This window comes from Balaenoptera musculus, chromosome 2 (assembly GCF_009873245.2).
Source record: "Balaenoptera musculus isolate JJ_BM4_2016_0621 chromosome 2, mBalMus1.pri.v3, whole genome shotgun sequence".
In the NCBI taxonomy this organism is placed as follows: domain Eukaryota; kingdom Metazoa; phylum Chordata; class Mammalia; order Artiodactyla; family Balaenopteridae; genus Balaenoptera; species Balaenoptera musculus.
This window is the reverse complement of record NC_045786.1, coordinates 70,893,375-70,913,991: the sequence shown is the minus strand read 5'-3', so window position 1 is coordinate 70,913,991 and position 20,617 is coordinate 70,893,375. Positions and strand designations below refer to the sequence as shown.

General features: G+C 40.8%; 1 protein-coding gene across 1 annotated transcript in view; it reads left to right on the top strand.

Annotated features, from left to right (window-relative positions):
* Positions 1-20,617, top strand: part of RAB8B (RAB8B, member RAS oncogene family) — a 69,110-nt gene that overhangs the window by 17,436 nt on the left and 31,057 nt on the right. The window lies entirely within an intron of this gene.

Sequence of the window (20,617 nt, the reverse complement as noted above, 5' to 3'; positions counted from 1 at the left end):
GTGCCTAGCATGTAGTGAGGGTTCAGACATGCCCAAGTGATGAAGGAGGTAAGCTTGCCCCCTTCCAAGACTTCCATGTCTGACTCTCCAGCGTCCTGTCTCATGTCCCCACCCTTTCCCAAACTCCTGCCCGGCATGTCCCACCCCAGCATGAATTCATTTCCTCCTCTTATCTAGTCCCCTAGATCTAGTCCCTTTTCATGAATTTTCATATATCTGTTGACACTACTGTCATTTTTTTTTTTTCTTGTATGTAGGTTCAGAATCTGGAAATCTCTTTGACTCTGTCCTTTTCCTCAAGTCCTATTCGATATATGTAATCTGTTGCTAAGTCCTTTCCATTCTTCCAGCACCCTGCTTTAGGCCCTCAACGCCTCTCACCTGGACTTTGCAATATTCTCCTAGGTGGCCTGAGCACTTCCAGTCTCACTTGGGCAGCAGCGCCCCCCTACCCCTCCCATTCCATCCCACACATTTTGATCAAATTAATTGTGGAGCATAGCCCTGATTATACATCATGTTAATCCCTTACCCCTCCCTGAAAAAGTCTTATTCTTCACTTTGCCGAATTGAATATATCTTCCTCAGTCTACCATTCCAAATCCCTACCATGTGGCTTCACCTGTATTTCCTTCAGCTCCTTACAGGAGTCCTAGACTCTAACCCACAGACTCCTACTAAACAGAGGTACCCGGTGGGCAGTGACCAAGTTTTCACCTGACCAGTGTAAGGTTTACTAGCTGCCCTTGCATGAGAAGGAATGCCATTTTTAAGTTTCTGAGATGACGTGCTTCCTACATTTTTGGAATGAAAATGCTCCTTTACTTATAAAATGACGAGGCTAATAGATAGCCATTATTTATTTCATTATCATTTGCAAAATAAAAAATGCAATAGAATTCTTGCTGTTTTGTTTCTCTGAGGGGGAAAAATCTTTCCAGTCCAGTTTTCTCCCCAAGCAAACTTTTTTATTATTTTTTTATTTTTTTAATGCTATTCTTGTCTGCTTACATTCTTTTTAATTTTTTTTTTAATTTTTATTTTATTTATTTATGGCTGTGTTGGGTCTTCGTTTCTGTGCGAGGGCTTTCTCTAGTTGTGGCAAGCGGGAGCCACTCTTCATCGTGATGTGCGGGCCTCTCACTATCGTGGCCTCTCTTGTTGCGGAGCACAGGCTCCAGATGCGCAGGCTCAGTAGTTGTGGCTCACGGGCCGAGTTGCTCCGTGGCATGTGGGATCTTCCCAGACCAGGGCTCGAACCCGTGTCCCCTGCATTGGCAGGCAGATTCTCAACCACTGCGCCACCAGGGAAGCCCTCCCCAAGCAAATTTTATGGAATACACAGTTCCTAGCTTAGTATGTTCCGTCTTTTAATTTCTTTCATTCTCCCCACCACTACCCTTTTTTTTTTTTTCCTGGAGATTTTACTAATTCACAAAATTAAAGAGTCTAAGAATCACCGCTCTACCAGAATGGGTGGTTCCACGAACACACCCCGTTCTGCCTGTTGACATCCTACCTTTCCTTCCTGATGCTCCTCAGGTGTTACTTTCTTTATGCTGCCATGTCAGAGCCTTCTCCCTGCCCCCTCCCTGCACTGGAAGATGCTTTCTCTTTCCTCGGTGGTACTTTATGCCCTGTAGTACTTTGGACTTTTACGTGGCACTTCCCGTGTTCTTCCTGTGTTAAAAGTAGAGCTGGCTTCCTTCTCCACTTTCCCAACTCCCCACTCCCATGATAACCTTGTTTGGGGCAGAAGCTTGTTTTATCTTGGTGTTCTCTGCATTGCCAGACATTGTACTTGGCACATATTTGGTGCTTGGAAAAATTGTCATCAAACTTAAATTTCAGGATGATACTGATGAAGTGATTAAGTAAAGCTCTCATCTTTGGGGATAGGGGTCCCCTAAAGGTACTAGTTCAGAAGTTTTTTCTTGATAATTCCGAAATTAGAATTACAGTCACTTAACTAAAACACGTTAAGAATGATTGTCTGTTTATCTTTTAAAGATAAAATAATCTTAGACTGCAACTCTAGATATCTCAGTGTGGAGTGAAGGTTTGCTGTGGTTGAGTTGAGAAATTACACATTTCATTTGGCCTTTTCTGTGAAACTTGTTTTGGAACCTTGATTTTGATTTCATTTTGACAGAGGAGGCCCTGAAAATCTTCTTTCTCCCAGGTGATAGGCTGCAATTTGTTTGCCTCTGGCTTTCTCTAGAGCTGTCAGCAATTGGCCTGATCTAGACAATGAGGCTTTCTCTGTGTCTGTGCGAAAGCCATCTTTGAACTATATACAGGCCTGTCACTTTCATTCTTCTTTAAAAAAAATTTTTTTGTAAGGAACTTCGTTTTTCTTCCCACTTTGTCTACGTCTACACTCTCCCACCAAATCTTTTGTTACTGAATTTGGATTGTGGAAAGTAAACCTGGCTGGGAGATAGATAGGTAGCACCACAGCTGGACCTCCTAGTATACACGCCCGAGACAACCTTCTGTGCAGAGTACCTTCTACCTTGACCTCCTGTGCTGGAGCCATTTTTCAACTTTTTCCACAGAAGCACTGAGATTATTTTGGAGTTGGGGAAAATGGCAGGGTTTCTAACATGGAAGACCCTGAAAGGAGAAGGAAGAGGAAGCCACTGCCTCTTCTATCTTGTCTTTTCTACTGAAAAAGGGCCGGAGCGGGTGGTGAATAGTGATGGTAATGGTGGTGACTGCAGCGATGGGTAGTTCTTGGCCTTCTTTTTCTAAACTGGCGGCTGGATTTGTGTTCTGAGTGACTGGTGTGTAAATAGAAGATGATAAATTGAATTGTCTCTTGAAGAGGATGAAAGCTTAACATCATACGACAGGCCTGTTCTAGCAGCGTGCTAAACAGTGCTATGTGGTGTGGTTCTAATTAGCTTTGAAGAGCCGGGACTTAACTCCTCCCAAGGAATTTTTTTTTATTCCGAAAGATACCACTGCATAGTGACCCATTGGAGTTCTTGCAACATCAAAAGATAAAAGCAGGAGTAGAGATTGGGGAGCGTTCTGTGCTTTGTTTGAGATGTGTGTCTTATCTGCAAAAGCCCAGATAAAAGTGAATGATCAACTCTGCTCTCATTGGCTTAAGTGTTTTACATTTAAATCTCTTTTGGCTTTTTTGGCCTAACTTTTCTGACAGGGGAAGAAATGAATAGAATATTATTGGTAGATCACAAGTATAGAAATTACTGGGATTAGGGGGAAATGTTTTACAGATGTTCCTGAAACTACAGCCAAATTGAGTGAATTCTTGCCCCTTTACGTGTTGGGAGCTTGGAGAGTACTGTCTCACTTACTGGGCTATTATAACTGTGCTCTGCTCCAGGCTGCATTCACTCACTGTCTCTCATTGACAGGCTTACGTAACCCCGTCATACCTTAACAGTTGATGGCCTTTTGAACAGGAAAGAATGTGTAAGACTTTAGAGTCATAGTTTGAAAATTTCCTTATAAAGCTTCTTGATATTGTACTTAGCAAATACTTCCTTTAAATATATCTTGTTAAAAGTAAAAGTGAGTCTGGTAGAGTTCAAAATTAACTTCCACTTTAATCCAATTATGGCTTTGGTGGATTTTTTGCCAGGCACCTACATTTTCCTTAGTCTCACCACATATCGACTGACCAGTGCATCTCATACGTACCAGATCTGAAGATGAAATGCCCCTAGTTGATTGTTCTACGTCATTCGGAGCCCTGTCTTCCTAGGACAATGCATTGTGGTCCTGCCTTCGAAGTTGTCGTGGAAGCATCCTTGGTGCAGGACAAGCAGAGCCTGCTGAACTAGTTCACAGCAAAAAGCAAACGCAACAAAAAGTTGATATCCAGGTTGTTGCATAGGTCACCATGTTTATCATTTTTAAGAATAGTTTTTAAGGGAGGGATTTCACCAGCACATTTGCTGTTTCAGTTCATGTTCAGCTGTGACTCATATTTATTCTAGTCTAACCCAATTTTTGCTTGGAAATTTTTTTGTAGTAGAAAATGTCACTTTCAACCAGGGGAGGGGAAATTCTGATTGGGGATCAGAAGAGCCAAGATACTGTAGTGATAATTTGGCATCACTGTTTTGTTTTGTTTTTTAAATTATTTATTTATTTATTTATTTTTGTTTTTGGCTGTGTTGGGTCTTCGTTTCTGTGTGAGGGCTTTCTCTAGTTGTGGCAAGCGAGGGCCACTCTTCATCGTGGTGCGCGGGCCTCTCACTGTCGCGGCCTCTCTTGTTGTGGAGCACAGGCTCCAGATGCGCAGGCTCAGTAGTTGTGGCTCACGGGCCCAGTTCCTCCGCGGCATGTGGGATCTTCCAAGACCAGGGCTTGAACCTGTGTCCCCTGCATTGGCAGGCAGATTCTCAACCACTGCGCCACCAGGGAAACCCTGGCATCACTTTTGACTTGAGGAAAAAATAGAGAACCCTTACAAAAGAGAGTGTTGAAAAGTACACAGTGATTCTTATAAACAGATAGGGGAAAGGAAAGTCACCTCTGAGCTTTACTGTGGGAAGGAGCGGGGGTGCGGGTCAGGGAAATTACTATAGAATTTTTATATGTGGCGGGGAAAGAGCCTTTGGACTTCCCCGCGTGTTGCCCCGTTCACTAAGCCAGCTCTAGTGAATTGCCTCACGATTGGTGTATGAATATAGAGAAAGACACTGGAACTCTCACACTTGATCTTTTTTTTTTTTTTTGGTAAACGTCTTTATTGGAGTATAATTGCTTTACAATGGTGTGTTAGTTTCTGCTTTATAACAAAGTGAATCAGTTATACATATGTTCCCATATCTCTTCCCTCTTGCATCTCCCTCCCTCCCACCTTCCCTATCCCACCCCTCTAGGTGGTCACAAAGCACCGAGCTGATCTCCCTGTGCTATACGGCTGCTTCCCACTAGCTATCTATTTTACGTTTGGTAGTGTATATATGTCCATGCCACTCTCTTACTTTGTCCCAGCTTACCCTTCCCCCTCCCCGTGTCCTCAAGTCCATTCTCCAGTAGGTCTGTGTCTTTATTCCCATCTTGCCCTTAGGTTCTTCATGACCATTTTTTTTTTTTTTTTTTTTTTTAGATTCCATATATATGTGTTAGCATACTGTATTTGTTTTTCTCTTTCTGACTTACTTCACTCTGTATGACAGACTCTAGGTCCATCCACCTCACTACAAATAACTCAGTTTCATTTCTTTTTATGGCTGAGTAATATTCCATTGTATATATGTGCCACATCTTCTTTATCCATTCATCTGTTGATGGACACTTAGGTTGCTTCCATGTCCTGGCTATTGTAAATAGAGCTGCAGTGAACATTGTGGTACATGACTCTTTTTGAATTATGGTTTTCTCAGGGTATATGCCCAGTAGTGGGATTGCTGGGTCGTATGGTAGTTCTATTTTTAGTTTTTTAAGGAACCTCCATACTGTTCTACATAGTGGCTGTATCAATTTACATTCCCACCAACAGTGCAAGAGGGTTCCCTTTTCTCCACACCCTCTCCAGCAATTATTGTTTGTAGATTTTTTGATGATGGCCATTCTGACTGGTGTGAGATGATATCTCATTGTAGTTTTTTTTTTTTTTTTTTTAAATTTATTTTTGGCTGTGTTGGGTCTTCGTTTCTGTGCGAGGGCTTTCTCTAATTGCGGCAAGTGGGAGCCACTCTTCATCGCGGTGCGCAGGCCTCTCACTATCGCAGCCTCTCTTGTTGCAAAGCACAGGTTCCAGACGCACAGGCTCAGCAGTTGTGGCTCACGGGCCTAGTTGCTCCGCGGCATGTGGGATCTTCCCAGACCAGTGCACGAACCCGTGTCCCCTGCATTGACAGGCAGATTCTCAACCACTGCGCCACCAGGGAAGCCCTCATTGTAGTTTTGATTTGCATTTCTCTAATGATTAATGATGTTGAGAATTCTTTCATGTGTTTGTTGGCAATCTGTATGTCTTCTTTGGACAAATGTCTATTTAGGTCTTCTGCCCATTTTTGGATTGGGTTGTTTGTTTTTTTGATATTGAGCTGCATGAGCTGCTTGTAAATTTTGGAGATTAATCCTTTGTCAGTTGCTTCATTTGCAAATATTTTCTCCCATTCTGAGGGTTGTCTTTTCGTCTTATGGTTTCCTTTGCTGTGCAAAAGCTTTGAAGTTTCATTAGGTCCCATTTGTTTATTTTTGTTTTTATTTCCATTGCTCTAGGAGGTGGGTCAAAAAGGATCTTGCTGTGATTTATGTCATAGAGTGTTCTGCCTATGTTTTCCTCTAAGAGTTTGATAGTTTCTGGCCTTACATTTAGGTCTTTAATCCATTTTGAGTTTATTTTTGTGTGTGGTGTTAGGGAGTGTTCTGATTTCATTCTTTTACATGTAGCTGTCCAGTTTTCCCATCACCACTTATTGAAGAGGCTGTCTTTTCTCCACTGTATATTCTTGCCTCCTTTATCAAAAATAAGGTGACCACATGTGCGTGGGTTTATCTCTGGGCTTTCTATCCTGTTCCATTGATCTATATTTCTGTTTTTGTGCCAGTACCATACTGTGTTGATTACTGTAGCTTTGTAGTATAGTCTGAAGTCCGGGAGCCTGATTCCTCCAGCTCCGTTTTTCTTTCTCAAGATTGCTTTGGCTATTTGGGGTCTTTTGTGTTTCCATACAAATTGTGAAATTTTTTGTTCTAGTTATATGAAAAATGTCATTGGTAGTTTGATAGGGATTGCATTGAATCTGTAGATTGCTTTGGGTAGTATAGTCATTTTCACAATGTTGATTCTTCCAATCCAAGAACATGGTATATCTCTCCATCTGTTTGTATCGTCTTTAATTTCTTTCATCAGTGTCTTATAGTTTTCTGCATACAGGTGTTTTGTCTCCTTAGGTAGGTTTATTCCTAGATATTTTATTCTTTTTGTTGCAATGGTAAATGGGAGTGTTTTCTTAATTTCACTTTCAGATTTTTCATCATTAGTGTATAGGAATGCAAGAGATTTCTGTGCATTAATTTTTCTCACACTTGATCTTGAAAGGCCCATCTTCATATATAATCATCCACAGATGTCTGTGTGTGATTATATATTCCTGTAGTGAGGGAATGATAAATGTAAATGAGAACCATGATAAAATTTTGCCTCGCTTTCTTGCACATTTTCAGAATATGATTGAAAGCACATGCCACTGTCAGTAGTTAACTGTGAGGTTTGCGTTTTTTTTTTTTTTCACGTTAAGTTTTTATAAGACTTTGTCAGAAACCTAAAGCATGTTTTAGTATCAGAGTCTTCCCTCTCCCCTCTCTCCTTCCCTCCCTTCCTCCCTCCCTTCCTTCCTTCTTCCTTTCCTCCGCTTTGGAATCAAAAGGAAACTCTCGTAGGTTCTGACTAATCTCTTTTCAAAACTAGGGACAATTCCAACCTGTACACAGATTAAATTAATTTTCATTTCTCTGTTTCCTAACTAGTACCTGAAATTGTAGCTGAGTTATACTAGATAATTGCACTCTGACGTCTTTCTTCAAATAAAATCTGAAGGATAAATGTCTGCTAGACACTATTTCGCTGCCCCAGACAGGTGGATACGTAGGGAGGTGGGCTTGGGAAGGGAGGCACAGGTTAGGTTAGGGAAGCAATCATAATATGACTTAGGTCAGTGGATCAGTGTGTGGTAAATCTTTTTCCTCCAAATAGTGCCACATGCCCAGAAAAGCCACTGTACCGCCTGAAGAATGTCTTGTTCACTTAGTAACTCGTACTTACACTTAAAATTAATGTGTGCCTCTTTTAAATTCAGTAGGCTGTGCATTTATGACTACCGATAAAGCAACCTTCATTTAAAAAATGATGATAACAGCTTACGTTGTAATAAGGACACTTAAAAAAAAACACGAGGAAACAAAACAATCTTCCTCTGATTAAGGGGAATTCTTACACGAGGTCTCTTTCCAACCACTTTTGTTTATGAGTACTGAAACTTAAAATGAGTAAATTGTCTTCCAAATAACATTCTGCATTTTCCATTTATTCCTATCTCTCATATCTGTTCTCAAGAACAAAAAAAATGTGGCTTCCTTCTCTCCACCAGTTTTGTATAATGTAGAAATTTCCAGTGCTTAAAAAGTCAAAGTAGTCATTCCTTTCAAAGCATTACAGTGTGGGCGTAAAGGGTCTGTTTAATGTAGTCATCTGAGAGCTTAATTCCAGTTTGGAAAAGAATTCTGCGATGGTGTTGAATTCCTTGGAAATGGGTGTGCTCAGCTGCTAACACTTTCCAAAGCTTGTGCATTTGACAATGGATGTGACCAGGGCGGGCATTTCCCGCCTCCAATTTCAGCAGCATGTCATTTCTCTTTTCTTACGTAACCATCAAGATTCGAGTTTCTGCTTTTGAGAGTTCACATTTCCTTTTTTTCCCTCCTAACTTAAAAACTGCATTTTTTTATTTCTAAAGAAAAATATATTTTCTGTGGAATACATATAGTATTTATTTTTCTTGTTTACTAAGGTCTTTAAAATTGAAGAACTCTTATGTCCTCATACCTTCCACCTCATTAGTGTAGAGTCAGGTGTCAGCAGTCTCTATAGGATTCTGAGCTGCTTCCCCATTCCAGACGGGCCACATACCTACTGTTCCTGTTTGTGACCAAATACCATGTTGGTCCCAAACCACCAACTGGGGCTCAGGGAGTCTGGAAGTTGAAGACTGATGTCTGCATAATTCAGTCCCAGGGCCCTTCCTCTCTCATACCCATCCCTCTTCCACTCTCTGATTTAGACTTCTGCCTTCCTCCGTCTGGACCTTAGTTCCCTCTTGTGTAAAATGGGAATAACAGCCCCCATGCAGGCTTGTTTTGAGACTAGTGATAAGGTATATTAAGGACTTAGCACAGTCCTGAAGTTGTCATATTTTTCCCTCCTCTCTCTCTCATTAAAAAGTGAAGCTGGAGTGGCTTTTCCTTATCAGCAAAGGATTTTTTAAAAGGAAAGAAATGGCATGTGACCTTTGGTCGACTTCCAGAATCTTCTTTAGGCCAGTGTTTTTCAGTGTGGATTGCAACCCAGTATTGGGTCATGGAGTCTGTTGAGTGTGTCCAGACCTACTTTTTTTTTTTTTTTTTTTGATGGAAGGGAAAAGAATAGATCATAACATAAGAATAGAAAAGAAAGTACATAGAAAAGAAAGTACATAGAAAAGAAAGTACAAAAGAATAGAAAGGAAAGATAGTTTCCAAAATATACAAACAGCTCATACAACTCAACAACAACAAAAAAAACAAACAACCCAATCAAACAATGGGCAGAAGACCTAAATAGACATTTCTCCAAAGAAGACGTACAGATGGCCAATAGGCACATGAAAAGATGCTCAACATCACTTATTATTAGAGAACTACAGATCAAAACTACAATGAGGTATCACCTCACACCAGTCAGAATGGCCGTCATTAAAAAGTCTACAAATAACAAATGCTGGAGAGGGTGTAGAGAAAAGGGAACCGTCTTACACTGTTGGTGGGAATGTAAATTGGTGCAGCCACTATGGAAAACAGTATGGAGGTTCCTCAAAAAATTAAAAATAGAGTTACTATATGATCCAGCAATCCCACTCCTGGGCCTATACCCAGACAAAACTATAATTCGAAAAGATACATGCACCCCTATGTTCACAGCAGCACTATTTACAATAGCCAAGACATGGAAAGAACCTAAATGTCCACTGACAGATGAATGGATAAAGATGATGTGGTATATATACACAATGGAATATTATTCAGCCATCAAAAAGAATGAAATAATGCCATTGAGCAACATGGATAGACCTAGATATTATCATACTAAGTGAAGTAAGTCAGAAAGAGAAAGACAAATACCATATGATATCACTTATATGTGGAAACTAAATATGATACATATCAACATATCTACAGAACAGAAACAGACTCACAGATATAGAGAACAGACTTGTGGTTGCCGGCAGGGGTTGGGTGGTAGAGGAGGGAAGAAATGGGAGTTTGGGCCTAGCAGAGGCAAACTATTATATATAGGATGGATAAACAACAAGGTCCAACTGCATAGCACAGGGAACTCTATTCAGTATCATGTGACAAACGATAATGGAAAAGAATATGAAAAAGAATATATATATATATATACACACACACACATATATACAAAACTGAGTAACTTTACTGTTCAGAAGAAATTAACACAATATGGTAAATCAACTATACTTCAATAAAATTTAAAAGAAAGAGAAAGAAAGGAAGGAAAAGAAAGTACAGAGTCCACTGCATATACAAGAGTAAGCAGGGGGGCTTCCCTGGTGGCGCAGTGGTTGAGAGTCTGCCTGCTAATGCAGGGGACACGGGCTCGAGCCCTGGTCTGGGAGGATCCCACATGCCACGGAGCAGCTGGGCCCGTGAGCCACAACTACTGAGCCTGCGCGTCTGGAGCCTGTGCCCCGCAACGGGAGGGGCCGCGATAGTGAAAGGCCCGCGCACCGCGATGAAGAGCGGTTCCCGCCCCGCGATGAAGAGTGGCCCCCGCTTGCCGCAACTAGAGAAAGCCCTCGCACGAACCGAAGACCCAACACAGCCAAAAAAATAAATAAATAAATAAATAAAGTAGCTATAAATGTATGACATAAATTAAAAAAAAAAAAAAAAAAAAAAAAGAGTAAGCAGGGGTAAGGGTCAAATGTGATTTTATGAAACCTTTTCTTTTAAATATTTTTTAAAAATATTTATTTATTTTTATTTGGTTGCGCTGGGTCTTAGTTGCGGCAGGTGGGCTCCTTAGTTGCAGCATGCAAACTCTTAGTTGCAGCATGCATGTGGGATCTAGTTCCCTGACCTGGGATCGAACCCAGGCTCCCTGCATTGTGAGCGCAGAGTCTTAACCACTGTGCCACCAGGGAAGTCCCAATTTTATGAAACTTTTGTTTCAGTTATGTAAGTATGTACAGATGTGTAATGTACTGTGATATAAAAAGTATTTCTAAACTGTGGGTCAGAAAAGCTAGAAAGCCAGTGGTGTGGCTGCTTTTGCCACTGAAGACTTTTAAAAAAAAATTTAAGCCAACTCTATGGAGGCTGTATTTAATTGGATAAATCCTTTTTTTTCCCCGTGAAAGAAAATTGGGCCTTTTAACTGTCAAGCTTTTATTGATGGAGGGCTTCCACTGATGGTTTGACCTGCTGTGTCTCTGTTAGGGTCTTTTGGGTAATCAACCTATTGTCTCTCTCCTTTTCTTGGCTTTCTGCTTTTTCTCTCTCTAAGTGGACTGTGGAAGCCATTCTAATTGTTGGAGCAGTGGCGGAAGTTCCCACACAGCAGAGACGGCTGTGACATATGGTTTTGTGGTTGTTGCCAAAGTTTTAAGAAAATTATGGTTTCTGAAGAAAGTAAAACTCTCTAACCAACATGAAATATCCAGTTCTTCCCCCTTCCCCCCACACCCCCACTGGGTGGTATATTGGTCCTCCTAATATAACTGCAGAATTGGTATTTATTTCACTGTGTGTGTATTTTTAAAAATCACCTAGATTCCTAAGCCTATCTAAAGTGACATGTGATTTTAAGGGTTAGAATTGAGACCATGGTAAGAGAACCTTTTTTTTTTTAAATAAGTTTATTTATTCATTTATTTATTTTTGGCTGCATTGGGTCTTCGTTGCTGCACGTGGGCTTTCTCTAGTTGCGGCGAGCGGGGGCAACTCTTCGTTGCGGTCTGCGGGCTTCTCATTGCAGTGGCTTCTCTTGTTGCGGAGCACGGGCTCTAGGCGCGTGGGCTTCAGTAGTTGTGGCACGTGGGCTCAGTAGTTGTGGCTCGCGGGCTCTAGAGCGCAGGCTCAGTAGTTGTGGTGCACGGGCTTAGTTGCTCTGCGGCATGTGGGGTCTTCCCGGACCAGGGCTCAAACCCATGTACCCTACATTGGCAGGCGGGCTCTTAACCATTGTGCATGGTAACAGAACCTTTAATTCAATTCTGCTTCTCTAGAAAAGACTGCATTGCTGTCTCTTCTTCATTCTAAAAAGAAAAGACATCTGTTTTATGTGTGCTTAGTACTGTGGTTTTTTTTTGGTTTTTATTATTTATTTATTTATTTATTTATTTATTTATTTATGGCTGTGTTGGGTCTTCGTTTCTATGCGAGGGCTTTCTCTAGTTGCGGTGAGCGGGGGCCACTCTTCATCGCGGTGCGCGGGCCTCTCACTGTCGCGGCCTCTCTTGTTGCGGAGCACAAGCTCCAGACGCGCAGGCTCAGTAGTTGTGGCTCACGGGCCCAGTTGCTCCGCGGCATGTGGCATCTTCCCAGACCAGGGCTTGAATCCGTGTCCCCTGCATTAGCAGGCAGATTCTCAACCACTGCACCACCAGGGAAGCTCAGTACTGTGTTTTTGATTTGTTATTTTCTAAATAATTTAGTGTTTGTGTGTCTCTCTCCTTTCTTCTTCCCTCCCTCCCTCCCCCTCTCTGTCTTTCTCTCTTTCCCCCTCTCTCTCTCTCCCCCTCTCCCTCCCTCCCTCCTTCTCTCTCTCTTTCTTTATCACCTAAAGTTTTCCAAATATGTAACTTAATTGTTACCCATTAAGATGCATTCCAATAGGATCAGTTTGGAGATATGTGACCCTAATTCTTTTCAGAAGTGATTAATCAATGTCAAGAAGTATTTATTGAGTGCCTGTGATGTGCTTGGCGTGGGAGGGAAGTTTACAAAGAGAATAGCTTGTAAAAGACGAAGCTTAACTTTCATTCATCTCTTTAAACATGTATTGAGCACCTACTTAATCAGCTGCATACTGTGCTAGATGCTGTGCCTAAAACTAATCGGGAAGGCAAAACATCATATGAAACAAGAAAAATTAAATGCCACTGCTAGTGGTATTCTAAATTCAGTAGGAATTTAAGGTAGAGAGTAAGCAGGGCTGGCTGGGATATCTGGAGGACAGAGGAAGTGGAGTTACTGAGTCTTAAGTCACTGTCAGGATTCCAGTGGGAAGGATGGAGAATGTTCCAGACAGTGGGGGAATCCTGGAAAATGCTTCGAGGCAGGGAATATCAGAGTGGAACATGAGGGAGACGTTTCTGAGGGTGTGTACTGAGGCACTGTGAAAACTAGGGTTGGATATGTTGGGTGAGGCTGTGTACTTTAATGTGGGTAATTGTAGAGATTCATAAGCTCAAAAGGCACTCCACATACTGTGGGTGTGTACAGTCTACTTTGGGAGAAGGGATTATAAATAACTAACCAGGATGTCCTGTGAGTACTGTGATGGAGGCTGGTACCTTGATGGAAACAGTATAAGGAAAAAACTTGGAGCCACCATGTCGGTGGCTACCCTTGAGCTATATTGGTACTGCTCTGGCTTGGGGCTTAACAGCGTTGCTGACTCAGTGACAAACTTCCTTTTTGGAAGCCTGGCTCCTGACTTGCCAGCATATGACACTGTAAGTTCACCAGGTCTTCCTGTCCCGAACTGCCCAGTTGACTGTGAAGCTGCAAGATAGTAATAGCCAGGTAGTAATAGCCAGGGCTGCTTTCTACTTCCAGCTGGAGATCCCGAATGTACTTTTCTTTCAGGACCAGGGCGTGGCTGGGGATCTGTACAGGTGCTTGCCCTCTGCCTCAGGCTCACACATTAATGGTGGAGATGTTTTCCTTAAAGCAATTATTGAAAATAATTATTCATATGATTCCACGTTTGAGTCTCCATTTATCTGACGTTTCTGTCTGCTTATTTATTTACCTACCTGGTGTTGTTTGTGGAGGTATCCATCAATCAACTTTTGCTGTTACACAGCCCCCAAATCTCAGTGGCTTAGAACAGTAACACACATTTAATTCTTGTAGCTAAAGGCTGATCATATCCTTGGTCAGTTTTCCATCAAATCCATTTCCTCCCTCTTCCCCTGCCCAGGCTCATGAGTCAACTGGCTTTAGACTGAGTTCAGCCAACTAGAGACACTGGAGGGAGGTTGGACGGGAAGAGAAGGGGAGCAATCAGGGTACTTCTCCTCCCTTCTGCCTCAGATGGCTTCTTCAGCAGAGACTGTTTCTCTGGGGCTCCAACTCCCACTGGACAGGGCCACCATGGTTCCACCCTCTTGTTATTATAGGCCTTCAGCTCCAGTAACATTATCTCCTTCTTTTGTCTGTCTGGCTTGGGGGTGGTAGTGGCTCCCTGCTGTTGCTAAACCTTTTACCATCCCTTCTTTGGTGCTTTGCAACTTCATGGCTTGTGTAACCAATTCCCTATATTAAATTCCTCCTGTGTAGATACTTGAAGTGGTTTCTTTTTTCTGATTAGATCCTGACTGATACATTTTTCAAAAAAAGGAGTATTTCTTTTGTCTTTTATGTTTTTTTTTCTATAGTGCAGCCTCAGAAATAGGTATCAAACAACCCATTTTATTATCCCATAAAACACCTCCTAATAAAGCAGTGTAATGCAAAAAGAGCACTGGGTTTGGAGCCTAACTGATGTCACAGAACAGTCTATCAGCTGGTCACATTTTAATTTTTTGTGATCATTTGTAGTTATTTCCAGCACAGTTTCTTTCTCATTATAAATTCAGAATTGGAAGATGCACCTACAATTATAAAGTTATTTAAAGCATTCATGTCATATTGGAAGAAATTTATGTGCATTTAAAGGATATTCTCTAAATGGCCAGGAAATACATTTGGCCACTGATGATACCCTAGGTATTCCAAATTTTTTGGTTCTTCCTAGCTTTCCTGTGGAACCAAAAGCATGTTTCCTGGGGCAGCATGAGTGTCACAATCCCTGTCTTGCAGGCCGACTTGAGATGGATTTCCATCTCAGGAGCAAAAGTTGCCTCTTGCCCCTTCTCCTTAACATCCCCTATTTGGGGACTTGCTCGAGGGGAGAGGTTTGCTTTGATTCGAAACAGACTTGCTGTGATGGAGTCTTTTCCAGTTTGAAAGATGCCAGGATGATCAGATCTATTTTGTATTAATCTATCGATAGAATAAGAATTCTTTATGGAATGGCTATACTAAACATACTGAGAGAGCTCAAAGAACTAATACCTAGTATTCAGGTCCACCCAGAGTGGACCCATTCTCCTTTTGTGATCTAGAGATGACCTAGAGCTAGGTTCAACTTTCAGTGCTCTGTTGGAAACTGGTTCCTCCCAAATCCTTTGTAATCTGAGTTGGTACCTTCAAGGCTAACTCTGAAGGGTGATTCCCCTATTAGTGCCGCTTGAGTCCCAGAATTCTCATAGCGTATAGCCCAGTGAAGGGAGCTAGGCAGGCACAGATAAATATCCCAGCTCTGCTCTTACTAGCTTGTCATCTTGGGCAAGTTACTTCTTTGAGCCTCAGGCTCTTTGGTGGTGAAATGGGGGATAATCGTGGCTATTTCTTATGGTTATACCTGGCACATAGTAGGTAAACAGTAAATGGTAGCTCTTTAATATCATATCATCATACTTAATCAGATAAAAGACTTTTGAGTCAGGGGCTCAAGACTACAACTGAGCTACAGAGGGTAGCTGAGCCCCCTAGCCTTTGCTAATATAACTTAAAAACTGACAGTTTTTATTTTAAAAAAATTTTTAAATTTTAAATTAATTTTTTAAATTGGAGTATAGTTGATTTACAATGTTGTGTTAGTTTCTGCTGTCTAGCAAAAACTGACAGTTTTTAATATTACCATTCTTCGTAAATGTGATGTTTGCTCATTTTGACTTCTAGCTGGTCATCAAAGCTCTTAGAGTTCAGAGAAAATGTCAAACTTGACCAAGACTATCGTTTATATATTGGAGTGCTGGGAGGGAATGTGAAGGTGATGGTAGAATGAGTCCTTTTTTTTTTAGACTGTTTTAAATCCTAAGCCAAATTGGCTTCTAAACAACAGTGAAAAATTGCTGTTACCATTTTTGCCATTTGTGATAGACAAATGCCACTTGTTTACTCTCAGCCTTTGGGAGATAATTGTATGCTTGCTTGTAGAAAAGACGAATTAAAGCAGGCAGTTTCATGTCTTAGGAAATCATGTTTTCTGTTGGTTTATCATCTGTTGTTAGTTCCTGCTCCCGAAGAGCAAACCTTATAATATTATCTTTAACAAAAGATGTAAGTATGACGTGGGATTTTCACGTTAGGAGATTTTAGTGCCTACTGGCCTGTGAGCTCCCTGAGACCCATAAATTTTCATCTTTGTATTCCTCAGCACGTAGCGTCATGTCAGGCTCAGGACTTCTTGTCAAATTCAATATTGAAATTTGCCCTTTCATTAGTCAACTTGATTTTCATTTAGTGTGACTTAACGTCTGACTAAGCTAAACGTCATTGTATCTATCATATGTGGTTGAGCAGTCTTTAGCCATGTCTTTTATGTAGCCAAAATGAAGCAGTCTCAGTCAGTTTTCTGTTTTATAATTTGCGTCGTGGATTATACTTACAGACAGGCTGAGGAACTGGTTTCACAGTCAAAAAGGGGGCCATGTCTGCCACTTCTTTGCCTCAGTATCATAATTTCCACACATAGACTGCAACCTTGAGGTCCACAAAGACTTATCTGAAGTGGATGAAATATCAGTTTTTCTGAATGCATGACTTTTTTCTGGTTTCTTCTGTCACTTTCAGAAATTCATTCAAAGAACTGCAGTCCAATGGGTGTGATCTCTTCTGTTCCCAGACTGGCCAGTGACATTATTCTTCACCCTCCTCAATTCTGCTGACAGACCATTTGGTGTTAAAAATACACAGTCATTGTGTATCATGTTTCTTAACTTCTTTGCATCACTGTCGTATGCATTTCCTGACTTAATGACTACACTGTCCAAACTGGGAGCACTGACGTTGTGACCACCAGATGTGGAAATCCTGCCCCAGGCTTGCCAGAGGACATCATTGAAATGACAGTGTGTCTATAAAATGATCACATGCGTGGAGAGTTCTGTTTTTGTTTTCCACTTTAGTAACTGAGGGTTACAGTTAGGGTGTTGCCAGTGTACTTTTGGATCACTCAGAAACTGGGTAGATGAATTTAACATTGTACAATACCACCTTTTCAATTGCAGAAGTAAAATTTTCAGCTTGATGATCAAGTTTGTTTTGTTTAGTTTTTTCTCAACCGTTTATATGTAGCAACACTCTGGCTTGATCCACCCCTACACACCCAAGAACCTGGAATTATCTACCCTCTTTACCCCTGAGTTTACTTTTAAAATAATCTGTATATACCTGCTGTTTCTTTTTTCTAAACCACATTGTAATATGGAGCCTTAAGTAGAAAGATGAGTTAAAAATATACAAAGCAGATTATTCACCAAGGCCACTCCTGCCCTTTGTGTGTGGGAGGGAATTCACTGTGAGCCTCAGCTGAGCAGGTTTTAAAGGCGCTCCCTTTATTAAAGCTTGCACTGTTGGACTTCCCTGGTGGCCCAGTGGTTAAGAATCTGCCTGCCAGTGCAGGGGACACGGGTTTGAGCCCTGGTCCGGGAAGATCCCACGTGCCGCGGAGCAACTAAGCCCGTGCGTCACAACTACTGAGCCTGCGCTCTAGAGCCCGCGAGCCACAACTACTGAAGCCGAGTGCCTAGAGCCCGTGCTCCACAACAGGAGAAGCCACCGCAATGAGAAGCCCGCGCACCACAACAAAGAGTAGCCCCCAGTCGCCGCAACTAGAAAAAGCCCATGCGCAGCAATGAAGAGCCAACACAGCCATAAATAAATAAATAAATAAATTTATTTTTTAAAAATAGCTTGCACTGTTGCCTTCTCCTGTTTTACAGCTGCTTAGATTAATTGAATAAAATTAATAAATTATAGTATGGCACACTCAGAATTATCTTGTTAATTAGGGACAGGGATAGCATGGGAAAATGAAATCTGCCGGTGATGCCTTTCCTCCTGGTTTTGTTCTGCCGATGCCACTAAGAAGCATCATGTGAAAGCAAGCTCACATTTCTGTATCCCTTTCTTTGTCTTGCCACACATTCTCTTGCAGGTGACAGCAAATAAACTGCAACTGAAGGAATTAGGGGACAAGGGACACATTTGTCCAGGCTGTTTGGTAGATAATGGTTGCAGTGCTTCAGTTAAAGACTCTTTCAGGAGCGTATGAATTACTTATTTGGTGTGCCTTTTTATGCTTTTTTTCCCCCCATAGAAACAGTATTATATTCATTGGTAAGATTTTGTAAGAGCAGTCTCTCAAAGCTTCTTTAATCCAGAATTTGAAGTATAGTTTTAGTGAGTACTATTTCATCTATACCATAAGTAACATTTTCTTCAAAATTGCTTAATACAAAGGTAATACAGGAGTATGTGAACATTTTAAGTTCATAAATGTGAAAATCATCTCACGGTAACATACCCTAACATAACTGCTTTATTGCTTTATATGTTCCTTTCCATATATATTTTCTTCATAGTTATAGACATAGTGCCTTTTATATTTTGCTACTTTTATCAAATTATAACATAAATACTGTCCAAGTTTCTGTGTAATCTTGATAATGATCAAGGATTACTTTTAATAGACTTAAAATACTCCCTCTTGGTGAAAAAGATGCAAAGACTTCAGTGGCTACTCTAGCATAGGAAATAGGGGAGGAACTGTCGGTGGGGAGATGGGCAGCAGGCAGATGCTGTTTTCAAGGAAGTGTGTCTGTGTTTGTACCTGTCTAAGAGAAGATGTAGCTCTTGGTCCCTCACTACTCCTGGTCACTGACTCCTGATGTTCTGTTGTGGGAAATAAGGGGCATTGCCCTCCAGGACCCAAGGAGACTTCCGATGAGTCGTTTGTATCTTACATGTCTGTTGGTTGGGGCAACTGCCTGTTTATGACCTGTTTAAAGAACATTCTTGGATTTGTAACTTTGAAACACTTGCCTGAGAAAGACAGGTGCTAACAGACATTCTTTGATCCTTAACATGCTTCTCCAGGATTTGGAAAGAGCTGTCTATTTTGAAAGAAATGGGTAAAAAGAAGCATAAGGTAAATAATTCTCTTATCCAAGATTGAGGACCAGTCAGAGGAAACTGTGCAGGTAGTTTCTTGCTAGAACGCTCAAGGCCTTAGTTATTGGGGATGGGGGTGGGGTATCTTGAATGGGATATTCCACTTTGAAGTTGGTTTTATAAAAACATGCCGATAAAAATATAATTTGAAATAGATTTTTTGTCAATTTTAGAAAAGTTATTTTATGTGGCACTAAATGAATCTCCCAGCCATTAAAGTATCAGGATGGCTTCTAAAAAACGGTCTCTTGTCAATATTGTCTAGGTTTCCTTCTCCCCAGGCCCCTCTACCACTTCTCCCCACTCCCCGCCTCACCAAAACACAGGGCTTTGGAAGTAGGGAGAATAATGACTGAATGTGAATCCACTGTAGCGTATCTTGACAACCCACTCATTTTATGCTTTAAATATAGTTATTACTCATTCTTTGCATATTTGAAGTTTAAAGTGGCAATTAGCCCGGGGGACAAGGGAGAAAAAAAAATATGACATGTTCTAGCTGCTTCACTGGTCCAGACTATAGGTCAGAGAAGATCTTGGATTTACCAGCCCAGTTGTAACATTGTATTCTGTTTTAAAAGTCAAGCCAAGGAAGTAGTAGGCGGCATAATCCTTTATCACCCTGTAAAGTTACAAAAATGTCTCAAGTATTTAGAGGTGTCTGGTTGTATGTCTATGAGATATGCATAATAGGCTGGTAGAAGTGTTTATTACATGCATGAAGGTTATAGGGTGTTGTCAACTTTAAACTTTTGTCTTGTAGGGAAGTGTGTTTACAAATCAGAATGATATAATCACCTGAAAAAGGTTTTCATTTTTGATTGGGAAAACTGTATCCTGTTTGTGCCATTTTTGTTGATTTTTGTCTCATCCTTTTGCTTGCATATACCCCATCTGTCTTTTTAAATCTTACTCATTAGCAATAGCTTATTATAATTATCCATCTGCTACCCTGGCTCCAATGAGCTGTAAGTGCTTCTTAATTTTACTGTACTTTTTGTGGCATTGATGTTGGTTTTGATCAAGAAAAGCCTTTTTTGCTAACTAGATTCAGAGCAGTGTGAGTTTGCAGTTATGTTTGTTTATTTTATAATCTCTGATCATCTTCCTTTTATCTAGAGAAAAGTCAGTGGGAGAAGGGGATGGAAGGGGTGAGGTGGGTACTGTATGACTTTAGATGATTCTTCTCTTCCAACCTCCAGTAATTTGGTTCAGACCCTTACCTCCTCCCCCATTATAAGCTGATCTGTATTAACTGGCTGAGGAAAATTACTGAATTTTTACATTGTGCACCAATATAAGCTGAAATCTTAAACAAGTGATTTGGATATTTTCCAGGAAAATAATAAAATTATAGCTAAAGTTTATTTCAGCCCTAGTTGCTAACTGGTATATTACATTGATAACAATCTTTTTTGGTTTTCCTCTTTTAAGAACTCATTCTCAAAGGGAAAATATATATCATTTGTTTTTAGTTAGTTGTACCATGTAATATTGTTGCTTAGTTATTTTTTTCTTTTTAGCTTTCATTTACCTCCAAACGAATGGAAAATATGATACATAGTCAGTACTTGGAAAGATTTAAAGGATCAGTTTTGCTGCATTTTTGATGCAA